Source organism: Balaenoptera borealis (genome assembly GCF_965194805.1).
Source record: "Balaenoptera borealis genome assembly, chromosome: 9".
Taxonomy (NCBI): Eukaryota; Metazoa; Chordata; class Mammalia; order Artiodactyla; family Balaenopteridae; genus Balaenoptera; species Balaenoptera borealis.
This window is the reverse complement of record NC_138873.1, coordinates 62,742,440-62,759,185: the sequence shown is the minus strand read 5'-3', so window position 1 is coordinate 62,759,185 and position 16,746 is coordinate 62,742,440. Positions and strand designations below refer to the sequence as shown.

The 16,746-nt window shown below is 36.1% G+C and overlaps 1 protein-coding gene across 4 annotated transcripts in view; it reads left to right on the top strand.

The window, feature by feature from the left end:
• The first annotated feature begins 7,380 nt into the window (after positions 1-7,380).
• The window catches only part of MANEA (mannosidase endo-alpha), a 71,469-nt gene continuing 62,103 nt past the window's right edge, over positions 7,381-16,746 (top strand). For 2 of the 4 annotated variants that reach the window (XM_082405257.1, XM_082405260.1), the window contains exon 1: positions 7,381-7,529. The gene's annotated coding sequence lies outside the window, so the exon portion shown is untranslated. Of the gene's footprint in view, positions 7,530-7,640; positions 7,746-16,746 lie in introns of those variants that run through there. The other 2 variants (XM_082405261.1, XM_082405258.1) reach the window with 2 other exon arrangements.

Below are 16,746 nucleotides of genomic sequence, written 5' to 3'. Positions count from 1 at the left end.
AAGAAGAGATTGTTCTACTAAGAGAAATCTTGTCCAGCCACATACTAAAATCCTGAGTGGCCATAACTCCAACAAAGCCCCAGTAGATGCAAACCTGATATAATCAAAGGGAGAGTTAATGAGCCTAAGCCAGGTACCTCCAGTCAGTTAGCATATTCAGACCTGCAGATGAGTATAAGTAGGGGTTATCGCTGAGCTGTTCACAGTAGAAGCTGGAGGGAAAAGAAATCTCAGGTCAGGAGGCAGAGATAGAACTAGGAAGAGGAATTGTGTGGGGACTTTGAACATATGTAGGAAGAAATCAAAATCAAAAGAAATTTTGGAGAAAAGTATGGGAGAAGCCAAAATCTTCTATTCCTTGGTAAACCCAATCTAAAATTTCCTCATTTTACTTTTTTAATGCAATAAATATCACTGATACTCATCTGAAAAATACTTTTGAAGTCAATACTTTCTCATTCTTTTGATACCTCTTTCTGTACTTTTCATGAGCAAATTGTAGGGAATATAAAAGTTAATGTTGCAGAATGAAAATACTTCATATCTTACAACACATTCTAAATCTATAAAAGCAGTTAAAATGTATGTATAAAGCTATGTTTTTAATACATCTTTTTGGGAGCACATTATATTTTTCTAATGAATCATAAAATATCATTGAGAGGTAGTACTTTACAGCATATATATGTATTTCTTTTCTCTTCTGTGAAATCATAAATGGTAATTTGATAAGCTCTGCTTTTATCGTTGCACTTTTCTCATTTCAAAAGATGATTAAACATACTCAGAGAATTTATTCTGAAAGAAGCAGGAGTAAAAAAATATTACCACCAAGTTACCACATGCATGAATAAACACACACACACACACACACACACACACACACACACACACACACAGTGCTTTGTTTCTTATTCAATAAAGAATAAGTCAATAATGCATGAATTTTTGGCCACTAGATAATTCAATTAAATATATTTGAAGACTTGCTACATGAAATGTATTGAACTAGGTGCTATAAAAATACATAAGTGAGTGAAAAAAAAGCCTGCCTTATAGGAGCACAAACTCTTTTGAACCTATGGACCATAAAATATTATTGAAGTAACCCAAGCAGTGTTAAGTAGATAATTAATATAATTATTGACAGTGTATAGCTCTGTATCTCTTGGTAGATGGCAAGCTCCTAGAAGACAGACATTTCTTATGAATTGAAGTAGTCTGTAGAAGTCACCCCCACCCCAAATTTTGAATAAATGCATAATCAAATAAAACCAATTAGCATAAAACTAACATATGGAGCAATCGCAACAAACCAAAACCAACCAAAACAACCAGAATGAGATTTGGTAAATAAAAACACCTGGTTAAGTCAATGTAATTAGTTTTAACTCTGTGTATATATTTGAAGAATGCTGTTTCACATCCCAAGAACCTTTTCAGGTCTATATTAAAAAAGAATATACAATATATCTACTGTCTTTCTCTTCACACACTATTTTTAGATCAACCTGGGCATCTTATAATTAATGTAATGTTTACTGAATCCCTCCTGTTCATTGCTTCAGTTATCCAACACATTCATTGAACACTATATTAGTTTCCTATGACTACTGGAACAAATTACTACCAACTTGTTAGCGTAAAAAACATACCTTTATTTTTTTGCAGTTCTGGAAATCAGAAGTCTGAAGTCAGTTTCACTGGGCTGAAATCAAGGTGTTGGCATGGTCACTCTCCCTTCGGAGACTTAGGGGACAATCTGTTTTCTTGCCTTTTCCAGTGTCCAGAGCTGCATTCCTTGCATCTCTTTACTTGTGGCCCCTTCCTCAATCTTCAAAGTCAGCAGCATAGCATTTTGCTTCAATGATCACACTGCCTTTTTCTCTGTCAAATCTCCTTCTGTCTGCCACTTATAAGGACAGTTGTCATGACAGTTAGGACCCACCCAGGTAATCCTTATCTCCAGATCCTTAATCACATCTGCAAAGTCCCCTTTGCCATATGAAGTAACATTCATAGGTTCAGGGGAGATTAGGACCTAGATATCTTTGGGGGCCATTATTCATCCTACTACAAGCACCTACTATATGTTGCATGTAGGAGACACAGCTGTTAGTCAGACATCTCTGTACCTGCACTCATGGAGCTTGATATGATGGAAGGTAGAAAAGATGTACAAGGCACAGACCTGTTTTTTAATTGGGTTCTTTAACAGAAAAATGTTTTATCAGAGAATAAATGCATGTCTTTTCTTCTTTTCTTTTAAGAGAAATTGCCTAGCTACTTCTTATAATAAGCAGGCACAGAAAATCCCCAGCTACTTCTTAGAATAATCAGGCACAGAAGGATCACCTCACGGCAGATACTGTTGAGAAGAATTACTTGTGGTCTCTCATATATAAACAGAGGATGAGTGGGCTCATCTATCTTAGGAAATAGCAGCCTTTTTTTTTTTTTTTTCCAGTGACTTTGCAAACTGTTCCTTTTTATGTCAGGAGAGGGTGGTGTTATGGCAGAAGAAAGGTTGGGTCAATTTGGTTAAGGAACCTAAGGCATCCTGGAAAGGAAGAAACTCAAACACTAATGCCTTAGGAAATGAATCTGTAAAACCTGGGTTTAAGTGGTGTAAAATTTTGAGTTTGGCTGATTAGGGTATGAAACTAACACACTATCACAATACATGACACTTCCTTCCCAAAACACCAAGAGGTTCTGGATCAACCTGTGGAGTAGTTTCCCCACTCAGGAAGTGTTGCATATCCCTGCTGGCCCAGCTTTCAACTAAAGGCATGCATCTGTCTCAACTGCCACCATGCCTGTGAAAGGAACAGGGTGTCCCTCATGAGAGATAGCCCATACCAGTCACTGGTGCATTTACATCTAGCAGCGCCAGTCAACCAGAGGTGAACATCCTGCCACCTCTGTATGGAAAGGTATGACACTGGAACTCTCTCCCATCTCCATCACTCAGGAGTGCCGTGATCCGGGCAAGTGCTTGAATCAGAGAATGAAAAGAGCCTTTGTCAAGACATTTGGCCAGTTTAGTTGCTGTCTTAGTTTGTCCAGGGATGCTATAACCAAATACCATAGACCAGATGGCTTATAAACATCATTTATTTTTCACAGTTCTGGAGGCTGCAAGTCCAAGATTAAGGTGCCAGTATGGTGAGGTGAGGATCCTCTTCCGGGTCGCAGACTTCTAGTTTTATCCTCATATGGCAGAAATGGGCAAGTGATCTCTCTGAAGCCTCTTTCATGAAGGCACTAATCCCATTCATGAGAGCTCTGCTCTCATGGCCCCACCTTCTAATACCATCACCTGGGGAAGCTAAGGAGATACAGACATATAAACTGGGCTTAGCTAAGCAGATTATTCCAGCCCAAAATTTGAATCTTGAAGAAATGAGACAAATAATGCAGGCAGAATTGAGAAATTATTCATGGTGGTATCAACAACTTTGAGGGTTCAGTACATCCCTGAAAGTATCAGTGTCCTAATCTGTACTGTTGTATGAAGCTCTGCTCCCAACTCCCAGCCCTTCTGGGTTCCTATCCATTGCCATTGCCTAAAGGACTAGCCTTCACCTTCATGCTGTACTCTATAGCTTTTCGCATAAAGCCTATCTGTGTTTTAGCTGCCAGATTCAGTTTCTATCTCCTGCAAAAGATAACTCTGACTGATGGGAGTGGAGAGGATGTGGACAGGACCTGAGAAGACATCTCAGGTGAGTGGAGAGAGAATGGCATGATTTACCTAGGAGACTCTAATAAAACTTCCAAGACTGGAGGGGAAAAAAAAGACTTGAAATACAGCCGGCCCTCTGTATCTGCAGGTTCCACATCTGCAAATTCAAACTCAGGTCGAAAATTATTTTAAAATAATTAAAATTCCAGAAAGTTCCAAAAAGCAAAACTTGAATTTGCTGCACTCCAACAACTATTTACGTAGCACTTACATTGTATTTACAACTATTTATATAGTGTTTACATTGAATTAGGTATTATAAATAATCTAGACATGACTTAAAGTATAAGGGAAGATGCTCCTGGGTTATATGCAAATCGTATGCCATCTTATATAAGTTTCTTGAGCAGCCACAGATTTTAGTATGGGATGTTGGTTCTGGAACCAGTGAATCCCCTGCAGATACCGAGGGACAACTGTATTCAGGAGACAGACAGTAAGGACAGTTTGGGGACTAGAACAAACATATAGGGAAGGAGGGTTAAATCATGACTAAGTAACCTAATTTTTCACTCTATAATCACCCCAAAAAATTGTTTGTTGAATTCTGGTTACATGACAACAATTTTTGTTGGCTCCGGACACATAAAGATAAAAATGGCAAAATCTATGTTGTCAAGGAGACACTAGTCTTTTCCAGTGCAGTAGGGAATTTCAGGACACAAACTCCTTTCAGCTTTTAATTGACCATTTAGATAACTCTCTCTCTCTAGGGCAAATTATTGTCACCCATTTATCAGTTTTAAAAATTGATAGAAATAGAAATTGAGTAATGTTTCCAATATCATAGAATCCTAGAAGAATGAAAGTAAGAGACTGTGGGTCCTGAGGGCTATATTCTCTATTTTAAGAACACATATCTATTTGCTAGTTATGGTTAATTATAAATTTATAAGTTTACTGTGAAAAAATATAGTACAGAAAAGAGGGGATTGAAAATCCATATATGATAACAGAAAGGCTGGTGCCGCCAAAATCTGCCCTGCTAGTTACCACTTGACCCAGCTGCCCGTAGGCACATATCAACTTGGACTCTCAGAAAACCCTTCTTCCTGGAATACACAGGCCTGCATTAAAATTCTATTGCTACAATTCTAATATTCCTCTTGAAACTGTAATCAAATAGAATAGGGAGTTTAAAGCCTGAAGTGGTATAAACTCACTAGCCAATCAGAAAAGGAACATGACAAAATGTATCTCTCATGACCAAAAGGACACTGATATCTCACCTTTTTCCAAATCCCCTATTACTGCAAGAGAAGAAAAGAACTAGAAAGACATGCACTAAGTTATAGAACAAAACTACATGATGCAGAGCTGGGAAATAACACTAGTGCCTGGAAGACAAACAGGGGCTTACTTACATAGAGCACTGATGAGATTGTCCAAACCTAGTCCTTACTCATAGATGGATGCCGCAAATAGATGGTTTCCCAATCTGTCCACAAGCCACAGTGGCATACACTGTGGTTTTCAGTCATCTCCCAGCATAACTGCTGGAGCCCCAGTTTCCTGAAGACTCTATATAGTGGTGTGTTGTGGTGAAGTGAAATTAATTAGCTAGGGAAGAGCTTCTCATCTAGGGTGCCACTAATGTGTTACAGGTATGCCAATGTATCACTCTCTTGAACCCTAGGATTTACCACATAGGGTCTGGGATAGTCAGAGTCACAGATCCACCATGTTCACTGCGAGTAGGCTGTTTGCCTCAATGTTTCATGAAAATATTATTTTCTCTGTTTGACAAAATGTGAACAAGGATGGGAAGCACTTGGCAGAACCACCACTCACTAGCCTCTCTACACCAGTAAGTCTGGGCAAGTCTGGGGACACAATTCAGTCAGTATCTACATTGACCTCAGTAGACCTCTGCCAATTCCATTCCAGTTAAATCCAAATAGGGTTTTTTTATGGATCTTGGCTGACTCATCTTAAAGTTTATATGAAAAAATAAAGAGACAAGAATAGCTAAGGAAATTTTAGAGAAGGATCGTAAGGAAGAGGGGCTCGCAAAGTGTTTGATACATAGAGTTGAGTGCATGGTTGTTCATTATGTTATCTACTTTTCTGTGTCTAAAATATTTTGTAATTAAGCGTTACAACTTTTAGAAGAAAATAAAAGAGAATAGCTTATGGCCTCTGGTTGGGAAGACCCTTGTAAACAAGAAAGCAAAAAGCACAAAATTATAATCTAAAAAATTGTTAAATTCAACTAGCAGTACCTTACAATATACAGCTTTTGGTCAACAAAAGACACCGTAAAATGTTGAAAGACAATCCACGAACTAAGAGAAGCTATTCGTAACACATATAACTGACAAGAGAGAAGTACTTAAACTTTAAAAATATATAAAGATTATCAACAAATTAATTTTCAAAAACAATCAAGCCAACAAAATGAGCCAAAATTGAGAACAGGCATGTCACAGAAACCCAAATAGCTACTAAGCATATAAAGATGCACAATCCTATTAGCAAGGGGGAAAATGCAAATTAAAAGATCAATCAGATGCTACCACCAGGCAAAAGTTTTAAAATCTAACAATAGTGTGGGTGTTATGGGTAATGATATGCCAGATTAGTCCATGTGAAATGGATTTGTGTGTAGTTGAATCTCAAAACCTGAATGTGCAGTGAAAAAAGAAGTTAGAGGAAAAGATGTATAACTTACATAAAAATACAACACCAGGATAGCTATATTTTTAGGGACTTATACATATATAACTATTTTCAAAAAAGCAAGTAAAGGAGTAATATAAAACTTAGAATAATAATTATTTCTGGCTGGGAGGGAAAGAGACTTTTAAAGAGGCCTCTTAGAAGGCTTCAAAAATGCTGGTACTTTTCTGAATCTTCAGGTATGTAGTGGGTACCTGGGTATTCTTTTTATTATTATTCTTTAAAATGTGCACATATGGGATACATTCACATATGTATATTTCACAATTAAAATTTGTTTAAAAAATCCAGTGAGATTTTTAAGGAGAGCCCTTACAAAATTGTTCACATCAGCACCTTCTAGACTGTGAGGATTTCCTTATTACTATGTAACCAAACAAAATAGAGACTTCTCTTGGCTTCTGAGGCTAATGTAAGGTGAAAAACCTTCAGCTGTTAACCCCTATTTCAAAAGTTCTTGCTCTTCACAGCTGCCTCATTGTTCTCAATTATTTCTATAAGTATTCCAACACACACGTGATTTTATAAATATGTTTGCAAATTAAAAATGTCATCTCTGTTTACTTTTTAGCTTCCAAGTAAAGTTTCATTTTTTTTTTAAAGGGCAAGCGGTTCCTTAATTTTAAAAGTTTGAAAATAGCCAGTGTCCTCCAGTTAAAAGCAACTTTTGGACATGTCACATCAAATACAGTTGTCCTTTATTAGTGAAAGCTTCCCAGCAGAACCTTAGACCAGTTTCTAAGAGAGGAATGAGTCATCTCTAGTTGGGAAGAGAGTATGCGAGTCCAGCCCAACTCTACTCTGCCCCTTTGCTCCACTCCTATGAGACGCTCAGAAAATGCTCTCCCTTCTCTCACCCACAGCCCTTCCCGTCCCTCACAGACCCCAGGGGGCTTCTGCCGGGAAACCAGAGACCCGCCCACTCAGTGAGCCCCGCCCCATCCCGGCCCCGCCCCTCGGGGCTCCCGGAAAGCTCTGCGTGCGCCCTTCGGGAGGCGGGGCTGCTCGGGCTCGCAGCAGGGCAGGCGTGGGCTCTCAGTACTCCCAGCTTCAACGTCTCGGGCGGCCGAGTCTCTACTGGTGGCTGAATTCCTAGACCCTGGTGAGTGGCTGGAGGATTCTGGGCCCTGCAGACGAGGTTTTGGCCGGCACCACGGCCACCCCCCAGCGCCTGCGCGCTCACCCGCCAGCCAATCTGCTCGCCTGCAGACGGCCTTTGACCTTGCGCCCCTCCGGCCCGCGGCTGGCGGCTTCAAGCTGCGAGCTTTGGGACCTCAGGACACCCTACTCTGTCACTCTTACCCCTTATTTTGTCTGGGTTAGTTTTATTGCCTTCTATATACTACTTTATCTCGACCCTGCTGGCGTCGTCTCTGCCACTTCTTTGGAGCGGAACGCCCTGTCGCCTCGGTTTTCCCTTCCCTCCCCAGCAAGCTGGGTATTTCGGGAGTGATGGAAGCCTTTCAGAGCCTTGTCCTTTTGTCCCCAAACTCGGCCTTGAGCCTTGGGGGCAAGTGGGAAGGTCGAGGCCTACCGGGCTTGCGCTATAGCAGGAAGGTGGCGGGCTCCGGTCTCCAGCCGCCCGGGTGTCGGGAGAGGAGAGCGAGGGTGGGGAGGCCGAGGCAGAAATGGGTTTTCCATTCACCTGTTCACACGTTTGGGCACTATCATCTTAGACTGTTCTCGTTTGCTGAATCGCAGGGTGCAACTCTGCTGGAATAGTATCTTCTCCCATTTTCTAAAGGAGCAAATTGAAATTTAGGCAGTTTGTTTTCGTTTCAATGTTGCAAGACCCTGCGGATAAGAGTTAAGGGAAAATGCGGAAGTGCTTAAAAAAATAAATAAAACAAGGGAGGAAAATGTTAATTATATGACCTTAAAGGCAAATAGGACTGGAATGGGTTGATTATGGTAAATTATTTAGACAATAGTTTGAAAGAAAAATACAAAATAAAATCTAGGTATTGGTAATATTAAGTTAGGTTGTTTGCACATCGTTTTCATGACAATGTGTTACTCCCTTCATGTTGAGCTATATGTAAACCATGAAAAAATAGTGTTGTGTAGTGAATCTTGCGGATTTTCAGGCTTTATGCATAAAACATTACCAGAGCTGTTGGCTGTTAGTCACACGATGAATAGTAAGTGTCTGATAAGATAATAAGCTTTCTTCAGATTAAATTTGGACTACAGTTTATGAGTAGGTAACAGATAATCCTTGTTTTCTAAATCCATAATCTTTAAATGAAAACATGACCACATGTCAGCAGTTTTCATCTGTCACAAGATTTATGGTGTTATATTCTCTAAACTTGATTTGTCTAAAATGTAGGAAGGTGGAATAAGATGAGGACAAGAGCTTGAATTCTAGAGCCATACTTCTCTGCGCCTTGCTAGTTGCTTAACCTCAGACAGGTTGCTTAGCCATTTGTTAGCCCAGAGACTTGGAAAAAGTTACCAAATGCTTTGTACCTTAGTTCAGTCATCTGTAAAATGGTATTAAAAAGAAGTTATACATATTAGGTTGTTGGGAAGATTAAAATGGCAAGATGAGATTATGCTTAACTGAATTTCTGTTAAAGAAAGTGTACAGGTGTTTACATTAAAACCGACCTAAGCAAGGAACTCGTGGTACAGAAATGGATTTTGAAAGTTCCAGGTGTGTCTTCTAGTGTTAGTTGTATTTCTCTACAGTGGCTTCTTAGAAAATAATATTAGGAAACAGCTAGAAAAAGAAAAAAGCAACCAGAAATCTGTATAATAATAAATAATTAAAAAGTGAAATCTTTTTGGCTTTTCTGAGTAACAGGATAGGAGCTAATCCTTTTCGAAATCATAATTGATATCACAGTAATTCTGAATCTCTTATATCTCACTAGACCTCCAAGTCAAAAACAATCATTTCAAAGATTAAAAGACCTCCAAATCACCAAACACAAAAATAGAAGTCATAGAGTTTCAAAAGAACGTATTATTTCTATGTATTATTATGTCGTAAACTGCCCTTTGAAGATACTAGATTTTCATTACCCAGTACCTTGAGTATTGAGTACATTGCTACTTTGGGAACCTTTACATCTGCAATTAACTTGGAATTTTTTTCTCTGAGGTGTCTTCTGAAACTTCTTTCTTTTGTTGAAACCAAATAAGTAGTTCTACCACTCCTTTTCTACTAAAAATCGTTAGACCTGCTAGGCATCTCAAGTTTCATCGTTTTGCTAAGTTGGACATGATAATTTTTATTAAAATGGATTTTTGAAATTATTAGGTCTATCTATCTATGATTCTTCCTATATAATATGTTTAGTATAGACTGAAGAATCTGTTTATACACATACTGCCCAAATAGACACCAATGTCAGAAACAAAAGGGCCAGACATTAAATTCTTTAAGCTGAACATTTAATGGCCACTGACTAAATGTAAAACATATTGGGTTCTACTAGATTGTAAAGGTAAGGACTCCATTTCTGGACCTTATGGAACAATCTAGTAGGGGGTATAATACATTAAATAGCATGAAGCAATACATTAAAAAAGCCAATTTAAAAAGTAGGTAATGGTGTAATAATAGACTGTATGGGAAAGTGAGTACTTTTCACCCTGGAATCATTGGGAGAGGTATCAAGAAGAGGCAACAGTTCAGCCTTTTCTTGAAGGATTAGAGTAGTATTTCAAAAGTTAGATATATGGAGAATAGGTATTTAGAGTAAACTATGTGTTACTGATTGCTTGCCAGACACCCATCTTTAATAATAATCATCATGAGAATAAATAATTGTTCATATTTATTCAGTGTTACACTAAGCCAGAAATGATTCTAAGGGTTTTATAACATTAACTTATTTCATCCTCACAAAAATCCTCTGAGTGAGGTAGTAACTCATGAAGATGAGAAAAGAAGCAGGGAAAAGATCAAGCCACTTCTGTAGGTGAAATGGCTAAAAAAAGGCACAGCTAGAATTTGAACCCAGGCATTTGAACTGCAGAGCCCATACTTTTAATCACAGTGGTTTGCTGCCTTTATTTAGGTTGAGATGCCTTATTGTTCACTGGGATCAGGAGGTTGGGGGAGAGCCAGTGGATCACCTATAATGATGTGATAAACATTTTAACTGAATGAATTAAATAAAAGGAAAAGAGAAATTAGATTTAGAGGCAAAAGGGGGGGGGGTGGAATTGCGGCTTTTATAAATAGATATTTTGTGTTTTGTGTTCATCCATAGCTCTGAGAAATGAATCTAACAAATAGAAAAATGTCTCAGAACTATTTGTTTCATATATTTCTTCACTTTTCTTTTTTTAAAATCCGATCAGTATTTACATTTGATTAAAACATTACCCTTTTACATTTTATTTCACATACGTTATCTTGCATGATTTACAGAACAACTTTATCAGAAAACAGAACAGTTTATTTTTTTCTTTTAGGACGATTAAAAAAAACTCAGGGTCACACAGTTAGGTCAACATAGCTGATTTGAACTTAGATCTTCATATTTCAAAATCAATATTCTTTCCATTATGTATCCTGACTCTTCCATGCATTTCACCCATTCAGCTGATCAACATTTCAAAAATCAATGTCTTACTAATTTCTGAATCTAGTAGTCATTCCTCCCATTCTTTATGATTTGTCAATATTCATTACCATTGATTATTTCCTTATAAAATACCTACTCCAAACAAACTTTTCTTCCTTATGAAATATTATGTTCTAATTTTAGAAGACAGCATAAGAAAATATCACTGAGTAAATGATTACCCAGAGGTAATCATTTTACATGTTTCAGTACACTTCCTTCCTCTCTGTAGTTGAGATCATATTATATCCATAATTTTTTTTTCTACTTAATGGCTTGTCAAAATTCTTACCTTCTTTAAGTAAAGGGAAGGATTTGTTTTTATCTTGACAACTTGGAAATTTTAGGACGGTAAATCATAGAAGCAGGTCAAAATGGTTATCTCATCCCTTTATTCCTATGCACAACGCTGTCACATTCCATACATAGGAATATCACTCCCTGGAGTCCTGCAGTGCAAAGCTTAAGGACTGTATGAGTTGGTCCTTCCCCGAAATAAGCAGGTATTATTTTAAGAGTTCATGTCCTCCAGTTTGCTGGTGATAGTCTTTTTTTTTTTTCTTTTCCATTTTCAAATAATTTTAGACTTAAAGAAAAGATTCAAAAATAATACAAACAACTCGACAATCCCTGTATATTTTTCCTGCAGCTTCACCAAATGGTAATATTTTGCCACATTTGCTTTATCATTACACACACACACATACACACTCGTATATTACATTGTATATAATTTCACATACATATTATATGTAATATGTGTACATATGCATATATGTATACATATATATATATATATATGTAGGTACATATCTGTGTATGTGAGTATCTTAATATGTTGTCTGATGTATCTTTGTGATTAGATCCGGACTAATACTGACAGAAATACCACAGCAGTGATTCTGTGTTCTTCTTAGAGCATCCACTCTGTAGACTCAAGATATCTACTTATTCAAAATTAACTGCTAAAGTTAATTTTGATCACTTGTTTAAGGTGGTGTCTGCTAGGTTCTGCACTGTTAAGTTACTATGTCTCTCTTTGTAGTTAATTGGATATCTTTTGGGGGGGAGATGCTTTGCCAATATGTAGATATCCTGTTTCTCATAAACCCTGCTTCTTTTAACCCCTCATTTAATATCCATTAATGATTCTTCCTTGATACAGTTATGGTAGTAGCCAAATAGTGATAGTCCAATTTCATTATTCCATCTAAATTTATTAGTTGGTATTCTAAAATGTCTTCTTTATTCCATTTGTTTATTTTTACATTTTAAAAATGTCAGTATAGATTCATGAATTCTTATTTTAATGTCTATAACTTCTTATTCTTTGTCATTATTTTGATGCTGAAATTGTCCCAGATTTAGTCAGTAGTTGCCCCTTCAAGCTGACTCCTGTGTCCTATGGACGTGTCTCTACACTTTTTGACTACTTCCTGACTTTCTGGCAAGATGTCCCAAGCTCATCTTGTACTTTCTCAGCCACGTTCTTGGAATCAACCTGGTTCTATCAAGTAGACAGGGGTACATACAATTCAGAGTCTTGTCATCAGATGTGTTTATTGCTGCCAGGATTTCCTTGGTTCTATACTCTCTCAGTGGACAGAGCTAGGAAATAAATTGCATGTATTTATATGTGTACACACCCACCTACCCACACACACACTCCTATTTATTGATCTTTTAAAAGCCGTACATCCATACTGATACTGACAATTACAATCTGACAACACAAGTTTTGTTTTAGCCTCCCACTTCCTACATTTGTAACTCACTTTTTTTTTTTGTCAGTGAAAAACCTGGGCCCCATTTCACAGCATATATTGCTTATTTTTACAATACACATTAAGTATTTTAAGAATTGCTAACCTGTTTCATAGCAAAAAATAACCCACTTACTAACTGGAGTTTAACATTAAATATTTTTCGTTTGTTTTGAATATGTGAAATATAATGTGGCTCAAAAAGACAAAACTGCATAAAATGTTATACTCAGAGAAGAGTTACTTCCATTCCCTACCCTTCTACCCCATTTTCATCTCCCCTTATTTTCCACCCAGTTTCTAACTCTGTAGATAATCAACCTTATTAGATTCTTGTTTTCTGTGTTTCTTTTGCTCACTTGAGAAAATGTATTTTTTCTTACTTGCATTTTGCTTTTTTCATTTAGCCAGTATATCCAGAAAATCACTTTCCGTCATCTCAAAGAGCTCTTTCTCATTTTTTTCTGAATACTCAACATTTTACAATTACAAACAATGCTGTATATGAACTTATGTATTTACTATTGGTTGTGTATTTTCAAGGTAAATTCCATGAAGTAGGATTGCTGAGTCAAAAGGAAAATGGATGTGTAATTTTGTTAGATATTGCCAGTTCCCAAAAAATGTTGTACAAATTTGTATTCACTAGCAATGCATAGGAGTGCTTCTCACTGTTTTGCCAACAGGATGTAGTTTCATACTTTTTATTTTTTGCCAATCTCATAGATAAGAAATGATACCTTTGTGAGGTTTTAATTTACATTTTTCTAGTTTTGAGTGACACAGAAGATCTTGCAAATATTTTCATTCAGTTTGTCAGTTGTCCTTTCACTTTATTTTATAGTGCTTTTCATATATATATTTAAAAATTAATGTAGTTAAGTTAATCTGTTTTTTATTTATTGCATCTGAATTTTGAGTCATAGGTATAGAAAGCCTTTCACTATACTAAGGATACAGGGGAATTCAGGTGGGATTATATAAGTATTTGAATGATTCTAGCCCTAAAACTTAATTTTTCTTTGAGACATTAGGGTAGGAAATAGGGGGGGTTATTTAAAACCTCTGATTCAAAAGTAGCTGCAGAGAAGCTGAGAATATAAGTAGAAAGTGGCGGCTGAGAAAATGAACAGAGCATTTGGTACTTTCATGGCTCTTTGGGGACCAAAATTGGAATTCAGGGCCCTTCCAAAGCCCATCCTAGAGGAGGGATCTTGATAAATACCTGTGACTTTGATTTCAGAACCCATGAGTATAAAGGAGTAAAGATGAATCAGAAATACACCAAATCTTCGGAAGGACTTATACCTAGTTTTGAAGATTTCAGTCTGTGATTATATTAAGATAATCTTCCTCTACCCTAGAAGTCTTCAAGAAGCAAAAGTAAGCTTTCTCTGAAGGAAAATAATATATAGAGCCTCACATTGTCTCTGAAAATTTTCATATGTGATGTCTGGCATTCAGTAAAAAAATAACCTAGCCTATAAAAAAAAGAGTTACTGTCCAGATATTAAGAGGAAAAAACCAAACAGGCAATAGAAACAGAATCCTAAGATTTCAGATTCAGGTTATTAGAGGTGGACTTTAAATAAATGGGATTAAAAAATTCAAGGAGTTAAAAAAGAAGATGGAAAATTTTAGCAGAGAACTGATATCTCTAAGAAGAGTCAAATGGAAATTCTAAGACTAAAATTATAACTGAAATTAATTAGTCACTGCTGAAGAGAATCAGGAAACTGAAAATAGTGCAGAAGTAAATACTCAGACAACCATGGAGAGACAAAAGGAGGAAAATTTTAAAGAATATTTAAGAAACACATGGGACATAAAATTCTGATGTGTGTAACGTATTCCATAATGAGAGATGAGAGAGCAATAATTGAGCAAAAGTGGTATTTGAAGAGATAATGTTCAAGAGTTTTACAAAACTAAGGAAAGATACCAACCCAGAGATTGAAGAGGCACTTTGAACCTCAAGCAAGATAAAAGTTAAGAGAACCGTACTCCTATATATTCCATAGGAAAACAGCTGAAAACCAAAGATGAAGAGAAAAAATATTAAAAGTAACCAGAGAAAAAGAAAATACATTATCCTTAAAGGAATAAAGAGAAAAAATAATAGTTGGATTTTCATCATAGACAGTCAAAGACAGAAGATAAGGGCGGTGCTGAAAGAAAATAATTATGAATATAGAAGTGTATACATAAAAAGTCCAAGTGAAGGCAAAATAAAGATACTTTCAAACAAACTAATATGAAAAGAGTATCAGCAGACCAACACCAAAGACCCTATTAAAGGGAATTATTTCTTCATCCTAAGGGAGATTATTTTAAATGGAAGTATGGAGATGGAGCAAGTGAAGAACAAAGGAAAGGGTAAATATAATGAACATTGACTGTACAGAACAATATAATATCTGGAGGGGTATAAGGTATGTGTAAAAAAATAAAATATACCAAAATAGGAGCCAAAAGTTGGGGCAGGGATAAAGGAAACAAAATCTTCTAAGAGTGCTTTCATTGTTTAAGAAACAGTAAAGTTCTAATTCATACTGGATTTTGACAAGTGAGGGTACATGCTTGTAATCACTAAGATAACTAAATTAATAGCAAAGAGATTGTATGATTAACAAGGAAATAGGGAAGAATGAAACAATTAAAAAGAAGATAAGAGAGAAAATAGGGCCGGTAAGAAGGAATCCAAAAGGAAAGCAAGTAGAAGGGTAAGGGTAGATTTAAGGATAAAAGTAGGAAGCAGATTTAAAGCTATAGTATCGATATTTGTAGAATTGTAAATGTGCTGAATACTATAATTATTGGACAGAGACTATCAGATTAGATTAAAACCAACAATAACAATAAAGCAATGTCATATTTCAAAAAAAAAAACTAGTCATTTAAGGTGATGATGAGGTGATAAAAATGATATACTGTGCCAACATGAACCCAATAAAATAAGTTATAGCTATATTAATATTAGAGTGGAATTTAAGTCGAAACCCATCAGTAGAGAAGGGAAGGAACATTTCATTATAAAACAAGATTTAATACTTTAGGAAAATATAACTCCTAAATTTGTCTCCACATAATAACATCAGTGACAATTATATAATGTAAGCAGTTATAGACATGGCATAATGATGGTGGGGGATTTTCAACACAAGTAGAAGAAAGATGAGTGAGAATATGAAAAATATAACCCACATGCTTAGTGTATTTGGTTTGGTAGACATATGTAGAACTCAGTAACCACTAGCTGCAGAATATATATTCCTTTCTGGTGCATATGGGATACTTAACAAAATTGTTCATAGGTTGAGCCTTAAAGCAAGTCTCAACATAGTTCAAAGGATTGAAATCACACCGGGAATGTTTTCAGTTGACTCACACTAGAAATCAATAACAAAAAGATAAATTTATTTATTTATAAATTTTAAAAATAAATCTAAGTAGCTGAAACTCATTTTCAGGACAAAGCCTCATATTGAAGAGTAACTTCTGGAAATAACTTTCAAATTGAGCAGGTTAGGAACAAAATAAAAGTGAGGGAAATAACAAATTCCAGGTAAATGTGGGAATGGAGAAAACCCCAACTGATCTCGGAAAAAAATTCAAGGCCATATTAAAACTTCACAAAAACAACAGAAGAATGATTGCTAGAGTTGTGAAGCTAGAAAAATTATCATGATTGAACATTCATTTCAAACATTAAGGAAAAATTATTTCATGGTAATATTTAGCAACAGAAAAAAGAATTTCAGTCAAATTCCATACAAAGTCACTATGGGCAAAAAAGTTAAACTTGTAAATACTTGAAGCATGCCAGAGAACCATGTTCATAAATATATAACAACTGTAACCTAATATTTAAATAGAAGTAAACAAAGTATGTGAGATATGAATGAACAAGTAAATTACAATTATGAAAACTCAGAAATGAGAGAATATTAAAATAATTAAAATTGACAAAATT